Source organism: Pezoporus occidentalis, unplaced genomic scaffold, assembly GCF_034315485.1.
Source record: "Pezoporus occidentalis ecotype Australia unplaced genomic scaffold, CSIRO_AGI_Poc_V1 ctg58, whole genome shotgun sequence".
In the NCBI taxonomy this organism is placed as follows: Eukaryota; Metazoa; Chordata; class Aves; order Psittaciformes; family Psittacidae; genus Pezoporus; species Pezoporus occidentalis.
This window is the reverse complement of record NW_026915921.1, coordinates 2,511,173-2,532,996: the sequence shown is the minus strand read 5'-3', so window position 1 is coordinate 2,532,996 and position 21,824 is coordinate 2,511,173.

Below are 21,824 nucleotides of genomic sequence, written 5' to 3'. Positions count from 1 at the left end.
TAGCGACTATTTAAGTAAATATGATTACAGACAAACTAATACACACACTGGAAAGAGACACAGTGGTCTGTAAACATACCAACTTTACTTCCTTTTTAAATCAGATCCTGCAAGCATGTACACTGCTAAAAATCATAGTTGATACAGCAGCTTCTTAAATAGCTGCATACATCCTAGGTGTGTTTGATGCAGGACTGCAGGCACCTTTGTGCCTGGCAGTACTGCAGGAAGGAAAATTAAATGAGGAAATTAACATGCCATGTTCAAGGCTGAGATGATCAGAAAAATTGCTGCTGCTCAAGGCAAGCCGAGACCTACACAGAAGCTCATTGTGCCTGTGCAGTGTGATGCTTTTTATCAGTTCTTCCCTACCCTAATGCACAGCTTCCTGTGTGACCCTCAGAACTGAGAGGCTAACTCAGGCGTTTTTTGAGTCTATAACCTGCAGTGGCTACGCTCAGCCTTGCTGAGAGAACTAATGGTGTGAAAAAAAGCCAGAGACAGCTCCAAAGTGATGGTTGATACCTTAATAGCAGCTTTTCTCCTAACATCGTCGTGTTATGTCTGTACTTGCCAAATCAGGCACACAATTAAGAAGTACTGAGGAAACAGAGTGGATTTGTGGTGAAATCAAGTTTTTTGTTTGGTTTGTACTATTTTACCCCTTGTGAAAATTAATTTGACACTTTTTCAGTGTCTTAGTTCTGACTTTCCCCTTAATTTAATTTTCATAAAACTAAACCTGTCTCTTATATGCTTTGAAATTTTCCTCCATAGTATTATTTCCTTTCCCTCTGCCCCAGATGTTTTTCCCTTGAACTCCTCATTGACACAGGATCCGAAGGCACAATTTGAAGGGTGTCTTGGTGGGTGCTTTGTGAAATAAGTACCATGGAAACAGGAGACTTCAACAGACAAGGTTTCGTCCACCAGCCTTCATCCTGGCAAAAGCACTTCTTCATTCCCCCTCCAAATGAACATAGAGAACATAAAAGTGTAGAAGGAACCTCAGTCTTATTAGCAGCTCACTCCCCATCCAGCCGGCACTTACAGGTGTGCTTACACACCTGCAGAGGCTTTCCTTCTGCAAGTGTAGACCTGCTATTGCAGCTGGTGCTGTACAAAGTCCGGGAGATCACAAGAGTCAGACAAAATGGTCACAGCAGTTTAATGAGGTGTTGCTTGGTTTTGCCTTGGTTGGGAGAGTCACCCTTTGCCTCCGAGCCCTGATGGAGCCCTCTGATGAAGTCTGGCATGTCACTGAGATGTTATTTTCTTGTGTTTTACTGTTAAGTCTTTCATCCTACTGAAGCTTTTCTCCTTCACTCCTGCAACCTTATTTTATAGTGCCTGATCGTAGACGCTAACCTCATTACCTCCAACTTTAAATGACCCCAGTGCAGACAACAGATCAAGGAACAATGGAGTAATTTTGTTTTGAATTACTCTTTAGCCAAGAGCTATCAGCTTGCTTTATTTATTTACAAAAAGTTAATGTTATCTGGTACACTGCATATGCGAATGTTTTTAAAGCTTGTGCCTTAAGGTTTGGAAAGTTGCAAATACAGAACCACTTGCTCGGTCCTCGGGTGTTAGCCACATCTCAGCGGGATCTCTAATGGATTTTCCACATCATTTAATGTCTTACAAGACATAACAACATGTTGTGTCATTTTTCAAAAGCAATTAAGCTAAAATCGTGATTTGAGGGAAGCCGCCTGCTACTTCTTCAGTACGTTTCCTTTGCCAAAGTCTAGCCTTCACAAAAAGGACTGATATAGCAACTCTGAAAAGTAAAACTCTCAGTATCTGAAGGAATGTTTGTAGAATAGCTCCCCAAACTGGCAAATGTTACATGCATGGATGAAAACAGACCCTGGAGTTTCTCTCTTCAGCACTACAAACCATGCGGGCATAATCAGGTGTGATCCAAAAGTAGCATAGCTCATGTATAAAGAAACACCTAAACCAGTCACCTTACCTCTCCAGTTAGCTCAATTGAGGCACTAAAACATTAACACAGCTCCCTTGGCTGCCGTGTAGCCATCCAGGTTGGGCAAGAAGCAGAAGATCCAAAGCTCCTCTGAACCTATCCATGGAGACAAACCCTATGTCTGGTTTGTCTCCTAGGAGAAGTGACACTGATCAGAGCCCACCTAACAAGTCTTACTGGTTATCATTAATGTTTTGCTAGCAGCAAGGGATAGTCAAACAACATGGAAGACAGGGCAAGGCAAAGTCACGGCCAAACTCCAGAGGAGATGAAATAGCCAGGAGTGGAGAAAAGATTAATATCAAGATCTGCCTGGAAATCACTGCTTAAAGCCCTCTAAAAACTTCCATGAAATGTGTTTAAATGGATATACAAACTGCATGCACTCACTGAGCCAAGACACTGATTTATAGACAACAGCTATTGGTCTCAGTAAAGGTAAAATTTCATTTTAGGCCATTTTCAGTAGCTTATAATACTCTAAAGTTGAATGAAAATCAGCTCACAAATTCTCATCCAAGTTTAAAACATAAGCAGTTTTGCAAAACTAATTAGACATATTTAGAAAAAGGTTAGAGGCTGGTTAGAAACCATTCCTGCTCTGGAGACTTTACAAGCTTATGAAAACCTGGAGACCAAGTAAGGGCAGAACATTAGGCTCATTTTGCACATTTCATTAGATCTAAAGAACAAGCCAAATATGTGGTCAGGAGGAACGGGGCAGGGTAGGAGGTCTGGCTCATAGCCTTACAGTTATATGAATTTGCAATGCAAATTTCTCACATATGCAGTAAAGTTGCTATTACCATTTGATCAAGAGATGGTTTAAAAATATAAGAACTGAACAGTTTATGAATAACTTATTTTTGCAGATTGTAATTGGCTCCAGTCCAGAGAGAAAGACAACTCATCTTGGACATTTGCATTAGGTCCAGAAGGGCTACCAACCCTCCTGCTTCAAAGTGCAAAACAGCCTGTAAATACAGGAACTGAAGAGATATGTCCCAAAACATGGAGGCTTTCAACACTTACCTAGCTTTGTTTCTCTACATGGTGCAATGCAGAAAGCTATATACTTTAGAGAAAGGGTATTGAATTAGGATCAATTGGGCAACACTTCAGTACTCTTTTTTTCGATGCACCTCTTCATTCTTCAGATGAGTTACTTATATTCCTAGTAGAGGGTTCAGATATATCTCATTCCTTAATAATTAACATAAGTAATGTGGTCTTAGATGGCAAAAGAGATTCAACAGCCAATCTTACACATCCCAACTTGAGCCTATAATTTTTTTCAGCTAAATGAGATATTACTCTGACTGCAGTCACTAGTTAGAAAAAGACAAGTTAAATAAATCATTCACCTTTAAGTTTCCTGTAATGAAAAAAGCTTTTTTAACTCTTTCAGTTATATATATATTTATTCCAGGGTGAATCCAATCCCACATGTTAATGGAAGTTCTAGATATGTAAAAGACATTTTGTAGCTATTTAAGTCCATTTTGTAAAAAAAAACCAAAAAACTAGTTTGTTAAGTGGAATCTGTTAAAGTCTCATATTCTATAGTATTACAAAGAACTACTCATGACCAGGTTCACTGAATGAAGAGGGATATCTATTTTTTCTTAGGTACAGATAAGAAAAAACCCAAACCTGTTATAATGCTAGGAATAGAGTGGGAACTTACTAGCAAAATTCATGAGCGTTTGCCATTACAACATCAAAAGATTTAAATCCTCCTTCATTTTTAAGCAGCCTGTGACAGCATATTGGTCAGGATGCAAGTGTGGCACCTTTGACCAGCAGAGAATTGGTCTCTTGCAACCTGCTCATTGCAACTCAAAAATCAGTTTAGAAAATGACTTCACCATATAGACAGGAGAGAGACTGTAACTCCTATTTTTGATATTAACAGAGTACAGAGTGATGGGAGCAACTCTGCAAGCTAAAGCATCTGCTGCAGCAATGATAAATTAACACAATGAAATAAGTTATTCTTTCCTAGCCCTAGTATATTTTATGTAATGTAAATCTGGTTGGCAGCTCACTTCAAAACACCTGTTATAGGGATTGAAAACACTTTCATCACTGCTTTATTGTTTGGCTTTCATCTGCTAATAGGAACAAAAGAAACCATTTTTCTAAGAGAAGAGAATTCCAATTGCCCCATATTGCATATATAATGATTATTCCAATGTTCATAAAACTGGTGGGCTGCCCAATGTAAATACACAATACAAATTATTGAAGAGATATTTTCAATGAAACTTGAGCTTTTAGGGCAACTGGTATTTCTAAAAACTTGCATGAAATCAAATGCATATTGAAAGGACAGGTAGAAGTCTGGAGATGTTTACCATTGTGCCTGACAATTCTTGGGGCAGGAGAGCAATTTCTTAGAAACTATGGATTGATACTCCTACAAAGAAACTAATGGTATCATTAAAGGACAGCTCTGAAACACTTTGTATTGAAATAATATTGAAGGCAGAAACTAGAGTTAAGAGTGAGAATAGATACTTGTGTATTAACAAAGTTTCTGCAATTATTTCAATACCACAGGAATTAGATTTTATCTCATGATCAAATTAGTGTTGAAGGAAATGATCCTCCAACTACATTACTGCAGACACTATGGTCTGTTTGCCTTGACCTCTAGAATTCTTTAACCTTGAATGTCTAATAAGTCACATTTTATGGTTTCAATTATATAAGAAGAAAATCAGAGCCTTTCACAAGATTTACATTATGTAAGTGCACATGAATTGTATAACTCCCAGGATATCTCTAAAATTTTCCTAGAGAATTACCAAGTTTTGTAAGAATCATCCTCCTTCCTAATTGTCAGCAGAAGGGCAAGAGTTTTAGAAACATAACACAGACTACCTGCCTCTCACTACAGGTTTGCCACGATGTTACCTGCCCATATACCAGCATCCCACAATGTCATGGCAAGACACCTTTCCTCCAGGAGGACAAAACAATCACATATTCCGCTGAAGCTTATTGTCAAGCCCATCCACGCAGTAGCTCACATATCTTTACATCCATTCTTTGTAAAACAAGGGCATGGTTTCAGAGGCACTGTATGCTTTCCCCCAGCTGTGGGATGCCTACCTTCATATCGCCTCTCTAGGCATTTTTAGACTATATTTGACACACTATAAGTTTGGAGATAAGACTTACAGATAACATTGTCAGCATTTGAACAGAAAGCCTTAACTTCTACCACAAAAAAAAAAAATAGCTATGTCAACACCATTCTGTAATACTTCCACATCAAAATCAATTTACCAGAATTCACAATCAACTTAAAAGACTCGACTGAAAAACTGCCATATTAATGAAATAGACAGACTAGTACAACTTCTACAAAGTTTACTAAAACTATGCCCAGGTCAGTATAACCTGGACTGGAAGAAGACTATTTTGAAACACATTTTCCCACTTCTCCCCTACCACTGCTCACCTGAGCCTACAACGTATCTCAGACTCACTGTAGAAGCCTACCCATAAACTGACGTTTGCAACCAAAGTGCTCCAGAAGAAAGGTTGCAATGCTCACAATCCTACCTTCATAACCATCATGATAGATGTTCCCTAGAGGAACATGGTCAGGAGCTCTGAATGCAACACATGCATGTATTTCAGCAAGTGATATATGTCACCCAGTGCATGTAGGGAAACAACAGGACTAGCGTTGAATCACAGCTGCACCTTGGTAGAAAATGGTGTCTCTACTGAGCTTAACAAAAAACTGATTCTACCCAAAGTTAGATATCTTCAAAGATCATAAAAAGCCATGAAGAGATGAGAATTAATACACTGTTAAAAAAAAATAAATAAATCAGAACAAAACAAAACAACTTAAAAAAAACCTCAGTAGGCAGCAATTTCATAAACTATTGTGATATTGCTTTCAGTCTATCCTATTTGATCTCTCTCTTCCTCCAGGGCAAATAAGTGCTCCTCTTGCCTGTTCCCCCTCAAATGAACCTGTCTCCTCCACACCTGCCTACTCCCAAAGTGCTAATTACTCCTTTTTTTCTCTCTTGTCATCTAATTGATTAGTATAATTAAATTAAAAAACAAGCAGCTGTTTCTAACTTGTGGTTAGCTTTGAGTTGGTTGTTTCTTTGTCAGATACCACGAAGGTACCATATGCCAGGAACCTTCTTATTTGTGTGTCAGGCTGCTAAATAAAACCTGTCAAAACTTGCTATGCTTTTTTTTTCCCTCATCTTCTTAAACTAGTTAAGCTGCAACACAAAACAGCTGTTACTATTCATTTGTAAGGCAATTTCTTAGTTAATTGAACCAATTCATTGCTGTAAAAAATAGAGCCGATTTACTGCTCTTTGACTTGTTTAGATTTCTTTTCTGATGGATAGAATTTTGTTTGTTTCTATCCACTTTAAATAAATGACACATTAGAACAGTCATAATGGGAAAGTTTAGCAAAGTAAGTGTTGTGCTTTGAGCCAAAAATCACGGCAGGGAACTTGTGTTAGAAGTCTTGTAAATTTATTTTACTTGAGTCAAAGAGCCAAAATGTAATGTTTTTTATCAGTGTGGTTTAGCTACGGGCTTCCTATTATTTTTGAAACTTGGAGTAAATGACCCCCATTTTAGGAATATGTAAGAATATAAATGTATATTAGAGTAAGTGAAAATTTTAAAGAAAACATTAATTGTCCTCTTGAAGTAGGGTGTTGTATGCCACACACAATATGTTAATTAATGCACATTTAAATTTGGAGTTTTATCATTATTTCTTTTCTTGCCTTTTGGCAGCTGTCAGAATTTATTGAAGGAATATGAAGAACTGAAGGTCTGTGGTATTTCTCTGGTTGCTGCCTGTCTTTGAATTCAAATGGAAAGCATAGACTGGCTTTCACAGTTCTATTGTTTTTTAGGTTTATTCAGAAGAGTTTTCAATGAGACTCATTTATGTCTGTAATGTAAGAGGAACTCATCAAGTCTTCCATACATAATGTGTGTCTTCTGGACACTCTTCTTTCTCTGTAGTGCCAGATGATTAGGGATTATTGGTATGGAAGTGAGAAGGATAAATAACAATCAGATAAAAAATAAAGGGGATTAAATGTAAACTGGGTTAATGATATCTACCCTTTAAAGACCTCTCTGTAAGAAATATATTTCTGAGTCAGTCTACTATATAATACTAAACCTCATCAAGACTTTCACTCTTTCATCCCTCCTCTTCTCTATCTTCCATGTTTGTTATATTTAATCTCTGATTGGATGTAAATGCTGGGAATCAGTCTGGGGTCACTTTGAGTTTGTTTGGCACCTAGTCCAAATTAGTCTTATTCTTAGTAACAAAGTTATTACTGGATGTCATAAGATCACCCTCAATATAGCACTTCAAGAAATCAGTTTCATGGGTATCAGTCCTGGAAAGATTCTGCCAGAATTAACTGGTCTATTGGAGAAGCAAACAAGTAGAAACAAGTCTTTGCAGGATCACAGATGCGCACTCTGGAGCATATGAATATATTCTCTGCTGTATTTCAGAGGCAGAAGCCTAACCATATGGAGCAGGTAAGCTGAATTTACATTATTTAGCACTTACAGAATGAGCAACAGTGAAAATACTGTGAAAATGTGTGGCGAGGACTAGACCTTTTTCATCACATTTTTCACCAGAGAAGTTATTCAAGACAATGCAACTTGTTTAGTACTAAAGACACAGGGTATGCAGGCTTTATTGAAAGTTTCAGCTGAGTGGAAAAAAAGAAAACTTTTAAAAACCAGTTGCAGATGGGGAAATTATTCCTGGATGTGGGTGTAGATAGAAAAATAAGGGAAGCGCTTAAGATTAAGCAAGGAGTAGGAGGAAATGTCTGTAGAGGGGAAACTAGAATTTTATATCCTTAAAGTATGAAGTTAAAAGACAGGTCTGAAATATCATCAGGAATAACACCAGTAAAGAGAACGCAAAATTATGAAGCATATCTTGATTATTTCTCAATAGGGGTCAAATACAATGTCATTTTTTCCTGCCAAAAATTGAGACTCTATTTTCTTTTGACAGTAAAATAAAACTCCATTAACCTCAAATGAATCTTTTATTTTGTTTTGTTTTCTCTCTTTCTTTTTTGGAGAAGTCATAGCCATCAGCACAGATGATTTTCAGTAGCACACAGGATGTGTGTGCATACATTTGATTCCTGTTTTCAATGCTCCAAAGGTTCAAAACTGCCTTCCACGTGACAGACCTTGGGAGGCTCCATTTGTTTGGGTTTTGGTTTTGGCTTGGGTTTTTATCCTCTTTAATGGAAATGCAAGGTCCTACACCTGGGTCGGAGCAATCCCAGGCACAGCTACAGGTTGGGCAGAGAAGAGATTCAGAGCAGCCCTGCAGAGAAGGACTTGGGGGTGTTGGTCAATGAAAAAATGAACATGAGCCGGCTTCAGTGTGCGCTCACAGCCCAGAAAACCAACGGTATCCTGGGCTGCATCTAAAGGAGCGTGACCAGCAGGTCGAAGGAGGTGATCCTGCCCCTCTACTCTGCTCTCATGAGACCTCACCTGGAGCATTGTGTGCAGTTCTGGTGTCCTCAACATAAAAAGGACATGGAACTGTTGGAACAAGTCCAGAGAAGGCCCACGAGGATGATCAGGGGACTGGAGCACCTCCCGTACAAAGATAGGCTGAGAAAGTTGGGGCTGTTCAGCCTGGAGAAGAGAAGGCTGCATGGAGACCTCACAGCAGCCTTCCGGTATCTGAAGGGGGCCTATAGGGATGCTGGAGAGGGACTCTTCCTTAGGGACTGTAGTGATAGGACAAGGGGTAACGGGTTAAAACTTAAACAGGGGAAGTTTAAATTGGGTATAAGGAAGAAGTTCTTTACTGTGAGGGTGGTGAGGCACTGGAATGGGTTGCCCAGGGAAGTTGTGAATGCTCCATCCCTGATGGTGCTCAAGACCAGTTTGGACAGAACCTTGGGTGGCATGGTTTAGTGTGAGGTGTCCCTGCCCACGGCAGGGGGGTTGGAACTGGATGATCTTAAGGTCCTTTCCAACCCTAACTATTCTATGATTCTATGATTCTAAATATTCCAGCAGAAAGCTACTTGAAGGAAACTGCAACAGAATCTCTCTTCAACAAGTGGTGAGACTGTTTCCCAGGAAATAGGAGACCACTCAATCACTTCAAATAGCGGGACAGCACAGTATTCCTAAATATAATAAAACATGGTACTGTGAAGGGAAATTTCAGCTACTACTATACATTTGCATAACTAAGTAAACCAAAGGCAACCCACAAGTATAATTCATCTACCACCATTTTCACTTGTAGGTACCTAAAACAGAAACTCACCTAATCCTGTGGTGAGGAGTTAGATGGAGATGGCAGGAGTGTGGGAGTGGGAAGCAGGCTGCCCAGGAGGAAAGTCCTGGCACATCACCTGCTCCCACCTCCTCTTCTGGCCAGGGAGAGCTCTAGCAGGGACTCATCTGTGCACTTGGCGCTGCCACTCTTCATTTTTCCAGATCCTGCCATTGCAGGAACTCCTTCTCCCCTCCTCCTCTTGCTTCCGTTTGTTTCTTGCATCTACTGAGGTTTTCCAGCTGGTTTGTGAGGTTGGCCAAGCTCCGTACTAAGTCTTTTCTGGATGTCTTTGAAGTACCAAAGCCCTGGAATCTTCCCAGAGGGGTATTTCAGCAATGTTGTGCTTCAGCCAGACAAAGGAGAGATGGGCACGAAAAAACAGGAGCTGTGGTAGGGTCTCGGGATGACATGGAATTATCTTGGAAACTCAGAGCAAAAAGAAACAATTGTGCTGGCGTACTGACTGTTTGACTTCAACTTAAATAAAATGATACAGACTTTGTCAACCTAAGCATACAATTCCTGTCATCAATAACCATCACGATTTTTACTCTCAAGTCAGTCAGTGTGATATTGACTATGTTACATACTTGCAACAATTGGTTCAGCCTCTTCAGTCTGGTTGCCCTAATGTAGACCCACGAACAATTTCCAAAATTAGGATTAAAGACTTTCTAATTTAACCCAATATCCACATGATAGTTATCCTCCCATAACTCTTTCTGTCCCTCTCCAGAGAAGCCAGTCGTTGCCTACCAGTCTACCACATTTCAGTTTTTAATTTGCAGAGCCAAAGGAAGCGCAAACACCTACAAGTTCACATCTTACTGCATTACCTTCACCTTTGTCATTATAGAACACTTTCCATCAAAACTACAGCATGAACAATGGTTCATTAATTCATAGCAGAGAAAGGCCATAACTAAAGGACTCCATTTCCAATGCTGTCAGGCCAATGCTTTTTTAAGTGCAGTGCTAAATTAATTTATGATAACAGATGGCTGCATGCAGTATCCTTCCCTCTATACATTACACAGAAGCACAAATCTGACAAATAATTCAGAAGGAATTATTTGTAACATTCATAATCATACTTACTCACAAATATGCCATAAAATGATCCCAGGCTGGCAGTTTAATAGCTTTATCTCTGATTACTGTTCCCATAAAAACCTCAGAGAAACAGAAGTGCCTGCATTTGGATGACAAAATCCCCAGCTATTTCATAGACAACTAAAATTTTAAAACAATAAAGATGTTTTTATTGTTTCCTACAGTAAAAGCATGACAGACTAAATAATGATACTAGCATAAATTCAAGGAAATCTCTTTCCAGCACAGAGTGAGACAGGAATCGCTGGCCTGAGGCATTAGCTCGGCTAAGTTATCATTGCAATTTTCATGGCAATTCTTCTTTCAAACTAAAAAAAACAGACCATGTTAAAGTGATTTTGAGATACTTTTTCAGTTTTTATACATTTCTTCTTTCAGATATCAGAGGTGCTTGGCATAGGGTTTTCAAAACAGTTTTGTACTCTCAGTGCATTCTCCACTCTGCACAGACATCGTAACTGTAAAATCCATCCTCTGTCATGCAATTTTCCTTTTATTCCAAAATTGCAACTTGCACCTCCGTCCATTCCTGAGCTGGCTGTTATTTGTCTCCCTGGGGCCTGTAACTACAGCATCTTAGTCTTCTCTGTGCCCAGATGGAACGTGAGGACTCCCACTAAGCTGGTAGCACAGTTCTGCACTTCCAAATGCATGCCCAGGATTCAGCATGAGGCCATGCTCCACACAGGCAGCAATGAGTCAGCCACACACCACTGCTGGATCTCATCTGCAAGGACCTGAGGGAAAAGGTTGCTTGAGGGCTGTGCTGAGCCATGGATTTGGCTATGGTTTGTGTGTCATGCAAGGTGAGAAATGCTGCAGGATTTCATGTCAGACTCAGTGTTTTCATCAGTTACTCTCTATTTTCAGTTTCTGATATTCAGGGTGGGATTCTTGTTTCCAAAGGGAGGTTTTCACAACTAGACTGGAGTTCTGGCAGATGCTATATAGCCAGGAAAGAAATGGGCACTTCCATTATGCCTGTGGCAAACTGAGTGAAATAGTACCTGGTTTTCTCCATGTAATTTATACAGTTAACTTGGTGATCTGCACTGCAGACATGTAAAGTGTGGGAGAAATGGAACCACCACCTTAAGCATCAGCACTTAGTTATAGCACAATAAGTAGGGGGAAAAAGGAAATTTAAAAAAGGGGGGGGGGGGAGGGATGTTTTAAATCAGTTATTTTAATGGCTGTCCTTATGCCTCTTTAATTGCAAGTCATGGTGCGGAGCAGAGAATTGTCGTTAACAAAGGATGAGGAGAAAAGGATCCTAAACATGAAGCCACCATGAGGATGTAGTAGAGTTGCTCCTAAGAGGTCATGTCTATTTGTCCTGTCATCATAGAGAAAAACACAAGTATATCTATGGACTTAACAGTATTTGAAATTTTTTTTCTGTCTAGCCCCGTAAAGTATCAGTGATGATATTACTCTAGGATCTCCACAAGGCAATACTATATCTGCAAATCATATTATTCCTCCATTTCCAGTCAAAGAAGTGTCACTAGAGGAATGGCTTTTTATCATGGGAATTGTATCTCCTTTGCCAAGAATCTGAAATATTCTTTCTGGTAAACTTCTATCTGTGGAGAGAAAACCATGATGCGTGGAGTGCTTTGGGCATAAAAAAGGGATATGGACTAATCAGTGGTTGTAGTAAAAGGGTTTGGAAACAGAAATTTGTCTCACATGGGAAATTCTAACACTTGAAATGGTTTTTATTTTTAATTTCAAGAAAAAAAAAAGAGATATTTGCAAAAAAAATGAAATTAAAACAGAGAGATATGAGAGTGATTCATAACCACCAAAAGATTTCATTTCAATAAAATAAAACCACAGAAAATGGAAGTTAAAATAATAACTTGACACAACAAAATAGAAAAATGCATGTTTTGCCAAGGGAATGAAATGAGCTGGAAAGAATTCTTTCTACTGCCCTTTATACAGAATTGCATCAAAATGCATATACTCTTACAAAGTTTTCAGTTGCTAACACTGCCCTTTCTGAATTTGCTAAATGACATTTCTCACTAGCAGAATTTTCTCTTTAGTTTTTGAGCAGACCGATTTTAGGGAATCATACAAAAAGTGCTTAAAAGCTCCCAGGAGCATTCTAGTATTTATCTGAGCCAGAAGCAAACAAGGAGAGGTTTGCAGAGAGAGGTTTCCACAGGCCAACTGGGTTAACCACAAACACAGGTGAGGTGTAATGCCTTCAGGGTGGAGTAAACAAAGCAGTCTCCAAAGATACTTGCATTTGTGGACAAGTGCATTAGCTCAAGTTAGGCCATTTGAGAGAAAAGGTACTTGGTAAGTCCAGTCACAACTGGAGTCCTCAGTGATGAAACGGAAATGACAGCAAGTCTTTGGGGTTCATTACTGATGATTTGGGAAACAGTTAAAGAAGCAGAGGTTTAGCAAAAAAAAACAAGGCCACACCTCATTTGGCTACTTGCATCCACTTCAGGTTAATATTTCTGTTAAAGATCTGGAAGATGGAATACACTGTGTTCATACTCTTGCACATCCCAAACAGTGGTGGCTGCAATCATGTGGGAGAAATGAGTTCTGTTCCAATGTAAGCTTGATTAACTTTGAAGAAATGGTCTGAAATCAAAAATAGCCAATCGTGACAAATGTTTATTCAAGAAAAAGAAATCGAGGAGATGCATACAAAATGGAGATGTAACATCTTAGGCAGCTTTCTGGTAGAAAAAGATCTAGAGGAGGTATCACTGGGTCACAGAGTGAATGCGAGTTAGTGGACTACTTCTTAGTCTTTGGGAAGTGTGTATGTAAGAACTGGAAGAGAACCAGCAATGATGACTAATGTATCAAGTTTTAAGCAACTTACCCAAAGAAGGAGATCGGAAGAAAGAGAATAGCAAGAATGATAGCAGTTAAGAAAACAAACAAATATCTAAAGAAAAGTGGATTTTTGGCACCTAAACATTTTTACTAATACAATATTCTTATCTATGTAGCTTAGACTCATCTTAATTGCCAAAGTATTGTGGATTACCAGCTTCCAATTGATTGTACTGTGCTGTGTTTAATCTGTGAATGGTTGGTTTGAAGTCTTGACATCTGCTGAGAAAAGGATTTTGCTAGTGGAAGAATTATGCTTAATGCTGTTGGATACTAATGCATACAAAAAATAAATGGAGAAATAAGTTATAAAACAGGGATGTAAAGACAGAGCAACTGTCAGTTTTCTGTATTTCCTCCCTAATTCAGAGATAAAATAGACCGTCTTTAGTCCCAGATTACAGAGGAAGAAGAATAGGGAAACTAATTGTCTTGTTTTGAGGGCAAGGCAAGAATTTCAGCATTTTTATTTGTAATTTCTGACTGTAAGCTCCAGTGGCAAGAGATTTTTCTTTGATGCTAATGCAGCATTGAGAAGTGAGTTCCCTGATGGTGCTCAGTAAATTATTCTGCTTTGTACTGAACCAGATATCGGTCAATGCAGAGATAGATAAAATGGAGCTTTGCCAAATGGACAAAACCATGGAGTCTGACTTGCATCAATTTTTTTTTTTTTTTCCTTTAAGGAGAAAAAGAATGTAAAAAATGTATCTGTTGGCTAAATGGACTTTATCTCAGTTACATTACTGTACCCTACATCAGTAACGCTGAGTACAATGAACCTTATTCCAGATATGCAGCTCTGAAATCGTCATTAGAAGCAGTCCTGGTATCTGGGGCTATTTGGCTATATAATGAGACCAGAACAAAATCCATCATGTATAGCACTTATCTAAATGACTGGCTGAAGCAGTCATTGATCTGGAACTCTTTTATAGAGATCTTCTAATCTATTTTCCACAATTATTCATCTTTTCAGAACAATAGCCTCTAAGCAGGGGCATGTAAAGTTTGCTTGTGGACTTTTGATGCATGCTTACCTGAGCATATTGCTGTTTATATTTCACAACTGTGTGTTAAACTGACAATTACCACTGTACCCTCTAAGGCTAAACTTTGGCAGCTTTGTCAGATGTTACCAGCCAACAGTGAAGACAAGGTTGAAGGAATGCCTGCATGTGTCAAACATGACAATAAGGCAGCAGATGGAAGCACCTGAGTAATTTGGCAGTCTTAATGCTGACCTACATTATGGGTTGAAACCATCCCTTTGTTAAAGAGACATATGAGATGACAGTTGTGAGAGTCAAAGCTCCGGTATGCTTACATAATGTTTCACAGTTTGGAACATTTCTTAAGTGACTCCTTTTCAAAAGGATGAAAAGAATTTGGTCTGATATGTAACAGGAACTGAAAATTCCATTACCAGTATTTTTACTTCACAGTCTTGTGCTGAGAACAAAGATGCAGCAGGAGAGAAATCCACTTCACTATAAGCAGGGCTCATGCATAAAACCCTCACAATTTTTTAATGAAACAAAATTATTTTGCTTGTAATTCGTGCAGCACAGTAAACTTCTGGGGCTGCTGTAATAACTCTCCACAGAATAATACTCATGTCTGCATCTCATACAGCAGAAATACTTCATTTATGTGATATTTAATGGTTCATGATTGTCATGTACTATGCAATAAAGCTGGGATCTAAATCCTGGAACTTTCATAAGCCAGGACAAGCTCTTTCAGCTTTCAGTCTCCTCATCTATACAAATGGGATAGAAATAATACTTCAGAGAGGCACCACAGTATCAACTCATGGAGTATTCAGTGTTTTGTACAAAGCTCTCAGAGAACCATGGCTACATACTGTTTGTAGCAGTGTCAAATACTAGGCATATTAACAGGGGGCAGCAGGGCAGTCAGGAGGTAAAGCTTTAAGAACAGACTTCCAAATAATTCTTGTCTGTCAATATGGCACTTTCATTGCTTTGCAAGTGAAGGTTTAGGGCCCAGACAGCTTGCTCAGATATATTCAGAATTTGATTTTAAAAAAGACATAAATTAACATTGCAAATTCTGACAAGTTAATTTAACTCCCCTCTCCCAGATGCATTTTCTGTAATGTCCCATGTTTCCTTCCACAGAACTCTTTGTCTTTTGGTCAATTATGTGTCTACTGGGGATCTCTGTCACTAATACATTAAAGAGTAGATTTAATACACTAATAGCACTAATATATTAAAGAGCTAAAACTGACTCTTCTCCACTCAACACAAATTTGCCAGATCCCATTATACCGCTCAGCAACTTGTAATAATTTACTTTCCTTAGGAAATTCTTGGAGAACAAAAGGGAGAAAGTCTTTATCTAAAGTGCTTTAAAAGACAGCACAGCCTTAGACAGAGCAGTCTTTGCCGCTAATACAGTTTTGTCTTTTGCTGAGCTTGTCAATCAGCCTTTAGCTTCCAAAAGGGAATATTGAACCAGGAAGCACAAACAGCCATTAAGTGAGGAGTTTTAATTTTTAGTTCTTATTTTTAACAACCTAACACAGCAGAAGACTTCAGGTCATTATCAATTCTCAAAGGTATAATTATTTGCTAATAAATCCCAGTCATACTTTACAGATTTAAGGCTAACATATCTATATTCAACTCCACTTAAGGTTTGTGGTATCAGTCACTCCAATCAATTGCCATCATGTGTATTTACACTGCACAAGTTATCCTACCTCTAATAGCTATGCTAGCAGAAGTAATAAGATGTTGAAAACCAAGCATTCAAAAGTCTGGAAGAACTGTTTTCTGTCTTATTGATTATCTTACAGGTTACAATTATAGGTTTATTTTATATATCCTTCCCCCAAGGACTGAAGACCTTGACTACAGGATGCTTGGATCCACAGAAATCCTGTGTGATTAAATTCAGGCCTTAGCAGAAATAAGTTTTTAATTTCTCTGTGGATATGCTAATGCTTAGTGACTCCAACACTAAGGATTACTCTTCTAATAGCTGGGATCAGGAGCCCAAAATACTGGAGAGCTTATATCCTAAAGGACAATTACAAGTAGAGAAATATAGAAACAAATGTTGTGGGCAGATGTACACAATATAAAACTTGATGAAAGCCAGGAAAAGAAAAAAAAAAGGAGAAAAGGGAAAACCAAAAAAATTAGTGGCAAAGTCTCAGGGACACAATGCACAACATCATAGCAAAGGTGGATGGCTTTGCTCCATGGAAATATCTAGATTGCTCTGATTAAAATGGATATACTATTACCTTATGAACCACTATAGGTTATGTATAACATGAAATTAGCAGGAAAGCTAGTTTCTTGCCAAACATAAACACAAGTAAAGCTTTTTCTCTTCAGATGTGAAGGGTAGGCAAAAAAAGCCAGAACAGCAGGAGCCAGCTGTGGATCATGAAAAATTCCAGTTCTTTTACAAAGGCTTAAAAAACTGTTTGTAGTTCTAAAGGTAGGGATGTCAAGCCACTTCTCAGCAGTGAGAGTCAAATACAGTTGAGTGATGAAAGGAAAATCTTGGCATGAGAATTGCAGCAGTTTATTAAACGGTCTGTCATCTTTGATGAAGTGCTATAGGAAGCCACAAGGCAGCAACTAGCAGCCCTAGCAAATTTGCACACTCAGAGATGTTACCAGGTTAGAAAAAAGGCATCATGGGTGCTCCTATAAAGTCATACGTTGATGGTGGTCAGTAGATGGCCACATTACTGGTGCAGGTAAGGATCAGTTCTCAGGAAGTTCAATGATGCAAATGATATTCCCTCTTCACAAACCAGAGAAGTGACCATCTATGCCTTTACAAAACACCACATCTCACTGTGCTCAGCCTCTGCAAAAATTCTTGTGAGAAAAATAGGCAGCTGCCCAGTTAGGGAGCCTGCTGGAAAACTGTTTCTGAAGGGCAATTGAGCTTTTAATGTGATTGAGACCTACCTTTTGCAATACCTGTTCACAGCTGGGTAAAGTCAGGTAAAACGTGCAGCAAAATAAAGACTTGCACGCGGTCTGTGCCAGATGAAAGCCTTTGAGACTGCAAGTTATGAATGTCTTTGGAAGTCTTTGCAAAAGTCCTGAGGTCCAGACAGTTTTATGAAGGCTGTTCACTAGCCTCATGGCCTAAAAATGATTGTTCCTGATTGCAGCAGATTACGGCAGCATTTCACTGTCAGTGGTACCAAGTAAGGCTCTATTTGTTGCTTCCCTTTTATCATAGCTTCTGCAGCAATGTTTTTCATGCAGCCACAATGGAACACCCACATTCAATTACCAGGTGGCATTTTCACCATGCAGAGAACCGATGCAAAATCAACAGCTGTAGAGGCAGCATCTTGACTGATGACTGCATTGTTCACCCCCTCATATTGGACTGCATGACATGTTACAGGGTAATATGATCCAAATGCTAGTAAGCTCAAAATGAATATCAAGAAAATACACCTTTCCTTACTGGAAAATATGTTGAGCCAGTTGACAGTGGTGACAACACAGTAACCATTTCCTGTTGTTCAGCAGTGTGCTGCCCCAAAACACTGCAACTGATGGTAGAGTCACATAGAAGACTGCAGAAGCCAGCACAGCTTTGGGAGAGATTAAAGCAGTGTATCTGGAATGAAAAAGATCATACACCTTTCAAATAAAGTAAATGCATACTATACAAAATTCATCACTAACCTTCTCTGTGAAAAGGTTGCCATCACTCTATGTACTGATATTTGCCATCACAATCATATGCATGCTTTCTCATATCCTTAGTGTTAAAAATTCCTGAAGAGTGAGCTCTTGGGGTATGAGGACTCAAAGCTCTCAAAGCTTGGTCTGGGCATCCGGTACATGTGTTGAGCAAAAGATTTTGTATGACCAAGTAAAGCAGGTTGCAGGTCTGAAAATCAAGGTAGAAAGTTATGCTCATTAGTTAGATGGAACTTCCCCTACAGCATGGAAATGGTGGAAGCTATCTGCTAGGGCCATATTAATCTTGTTTGAGCATGTGAGAAAAACCAGTTTATAATACACAGTGCAAGAGGTAGCAGAGGACCAGGAGAATAGACATGGTGCTACACATAGTGTGGGACCAATAACAGAATTCATGGTAAGATAATGACACTGAAAATTAGATGAAATTTATCAACAAAAAGCCACAATATTTTCATTTTAATAATCTGAGTCAGTGGGAGACACCATGATTCCCCAATACCAAAAGTAGTAGCAGAGCAAATCCTGCTATTCCAGAACTCATTCAATTTCATGAAAAATTCATAGACTCTGAAAACCGCTGAAATTAAAAACCGAGTTTTTATGTGAGAAGGAAAGTTCTAAACATATAAAGAAAGAAGCTTTGATAGGTCTCTTCTACCAAAGGTTTTGTTCCCTGGAGTATTGTACTCATAGTACTTTCTGCTCTGCAAGCAGACTTCCATTGTTTAAAAGAAAAACAAATTTAGCCATTAGATCTGAGTCAAATAAGTCAGCAAAAGGACTCCAATATACCGAGTTCAATCTTGTACATATTAATTGCATAGCCCTATTGAACTGAAAACAGTGCAAGCAAAATGACACTTGGTAGATAATTTTTGAACCAGAGTAAGAATAATGAAAATGCCACCAGCATTCTGAACACAAAATAAGGAAATGGGCATAGGTCCTCTCAATTGAAACACTTTCCTCCTGTCATTTCATATATGCAGCTTGTTTCAGACTTCAATGTGAGCTCATTCAACAAAGGATTTTATTCTTTTCACTCCTATTTGAGATCATGTTAACAATCACAGGAGATTCTGATTTTTTTTTGTTTGTTTCGGTTTCAATGGGTATAATTTAAATATGGCAAAAATCTGTAGTTCCCTGTCGTGGTTTAAACCCAGCCAGGTAATTCGTTCGCTCACTTCCCCCCCCTTTTCTTGCCCTCCCCCTGCTCTCGGAGGGACGGAGAGGAGAATCGAAAAGAATGCAACTCCCACGGGTTGAGATAAGAACAGTTTAGTAACTAAGGTATAACACAAATCACTACTGCTACCACCAATGATAACAATGATAAAGGAAATAACAAGGGAAGAGAATACATCATCTCACCACCAGCCGACCGATAACTCGCCCCCCCCCAGCCCGACCAAGCTCCGACCGATACCTCCTCCAACCCTGCAGTCTCCCAGCCCTTCCGGCTAACCCCAGTTACATCCTGGGCATGACGTGCTGTGGTATGGAATACCTCTTTGGTCAGTTTGGGTCAGGTGTCCTGTCTCTGCTTCCTCCCAGCTTCCCCTCCTCCCTGGCAGAGCATGAGGCTCACAAAGTCCTTGGCCAAACCAAAACATCGCTTGTTATCAGCTCTGTTCCCGAGCTGAAAGTCAAAACATTGCACTGCACCAGCTACCAAGAAGGGGAAAAATGACTGCTACTGCTGAACCCAGGACATTATCCACCCCTTATTCCATACCATTCACGTCATGCTCAGATCCCACATTTTCAATATACTCTTATCTTAGTGCATAGACCAGTCCCTATAAAGCTGCTGAGTCCATCTGGTCCATGATGTCAGGCTCCATCTCTTGTAACAGTCTTCCAGAGCAGGAGAGACTGTGTGCAGTGTTCACACTCGTGAATAACCTGGGCAATAGTGTCCATTGCTAAGTCCACCCCTCGATCATGAGTCCATCTCTGTGTTGCATCTCTGCTCTGATTGCCTGAAGTGCCATGGGCCCACCAGGCTCAAAATAATTCACTGTCCCCTTCAGCAGTTTCTGCAGCTTGTTGCTGGGGACTCCATACAGCTGCCTTCCATCTCCGATGCTTCCAAAGCACTGGAGGGGCCCAGTGGACTAGATACTTGCCCATACTGTCCCACACACCCTGCCACTCATGACTGTCCAGCTTTGGAGAAAATCTCTTGGTCCCCCCATATCCTCGTCTAACCCCAGACAAGACCCAAACCTGACTCTGCTTAACTTTTGAGATCAGACAAAATGGTGGTGGGTAGAACACAGTCTGTGTGTGTGCCAACATGCTGATCCCCATCACAATCAGCAGGCAGGTCCCAAGGATACTCAAAGGCCATTCAAAACCTCCAGAACTCTCAACTGATGCTGCTGTACTTGTCACTGGGGCTGGTGCAGCTGCTGTGCTTGTCACTGGGGCTGGTGTAGCTGCTGTGCTTACCGGCTCTCCCACCGCCAGCTTCTCTTTTCCTGAGTCCAGCTCTTCCTCGCTGGGAAATGCTGCGTGGTCTCCTGCATCCTCCTGGGGTTCGGCGGGCGGCTTCCGGGAAATGCCATCGGCCGTCGCGGGGCTGGGCTCGGCCGCAAGCCTCGGCTCCGCCGCGGGGCTCGGCTCTTCCGCGGGGCTCGGCTCCTCCGCCGCCTTTTCCCGCTGCTCGGCAGCCGCCTCCTTCCGCTCCTCGACCGCCCCGACCTCCTCCACCGGCAGCCGTCCCCTCGCGGCCTCCGGCCCCGCTCCCGCCGCCGCTTGGTCCCCGGGGCCGCTCTCCCGGGCCGGTTCGGCTGCCGCCGGCTCCCGGGGCCGCTCCCCCTCGGCTCCCCGCAGCCTCACGAAGATGGAGAGTAGGGTGAGGGCCAGGACGGTGAAGAGCAGCCGGACGGCCAGGTACAAGTCCACGGCCACGTCCGTCCCGCCCTGCTGCTGGAGCCCGCCCGTATTACAAGCCATTGCCATAAAGCACAGTGAGACAAGAACCTTAGCCCAGGCCCCATACTTGATAAACACTAACACAGCAAATACCGGCTCTACGTAAGTTACAACATTCTGAAGCTGTGAGATCAAGAGAAAGAACTCTGAGAGCCAATAAATCAGCATTGTGACGAGTGACTATTAATCCAGTCAAATCTGTCGTTATCTCAACCCTTCGTGCCCCACGTTGGGCGCCAAAAAGAACTGTCGTGGTTTAAACCCAGCCAGGTAATTCGTTCGCTCACTTCCCCCCCCCTTTTCTTGCCCTCCCCCTGCTCTCGGAGGGACGGAGAGGAGAATCGAAAAGAATGCAACTCCCACGGGTTGAGATAAGAACAGTTTAGTAACTAAGGTATAACACAAATCACTACTGCTACCACCAATGATAACAATGATAAAGGAAATAACAAGGGAAGAGAATACATCATCTCACCACCAGCCGACCGATAACTCGCCCCCCCCCAGCCCGACCAAGCTCCGACCGATACCTCCTCCAACCCTGCAGTCTCCCAGCCCTTCCGGCTAACCCCAGTTACATCCTGGGCATGACGTGCTGTGGTATGGAATACCTCTTTGGTCAGTTTGGGTCAGGTGTCCTGTCTCTGCTTCCTCCCAGCTTCCCCTCCTCCCTGGCAGAGCATGAGGCTCACAAAGTCCTTGGCCAAACCAAAACATCGCTTGTTATCAGCTCTGTTCCCGAGCTGAAAGTCAAAACATTGCACTGCACCAGCTACCAAGAAGGGGAAAAATGACTGCTACTGCTGAACCCAGGACATTC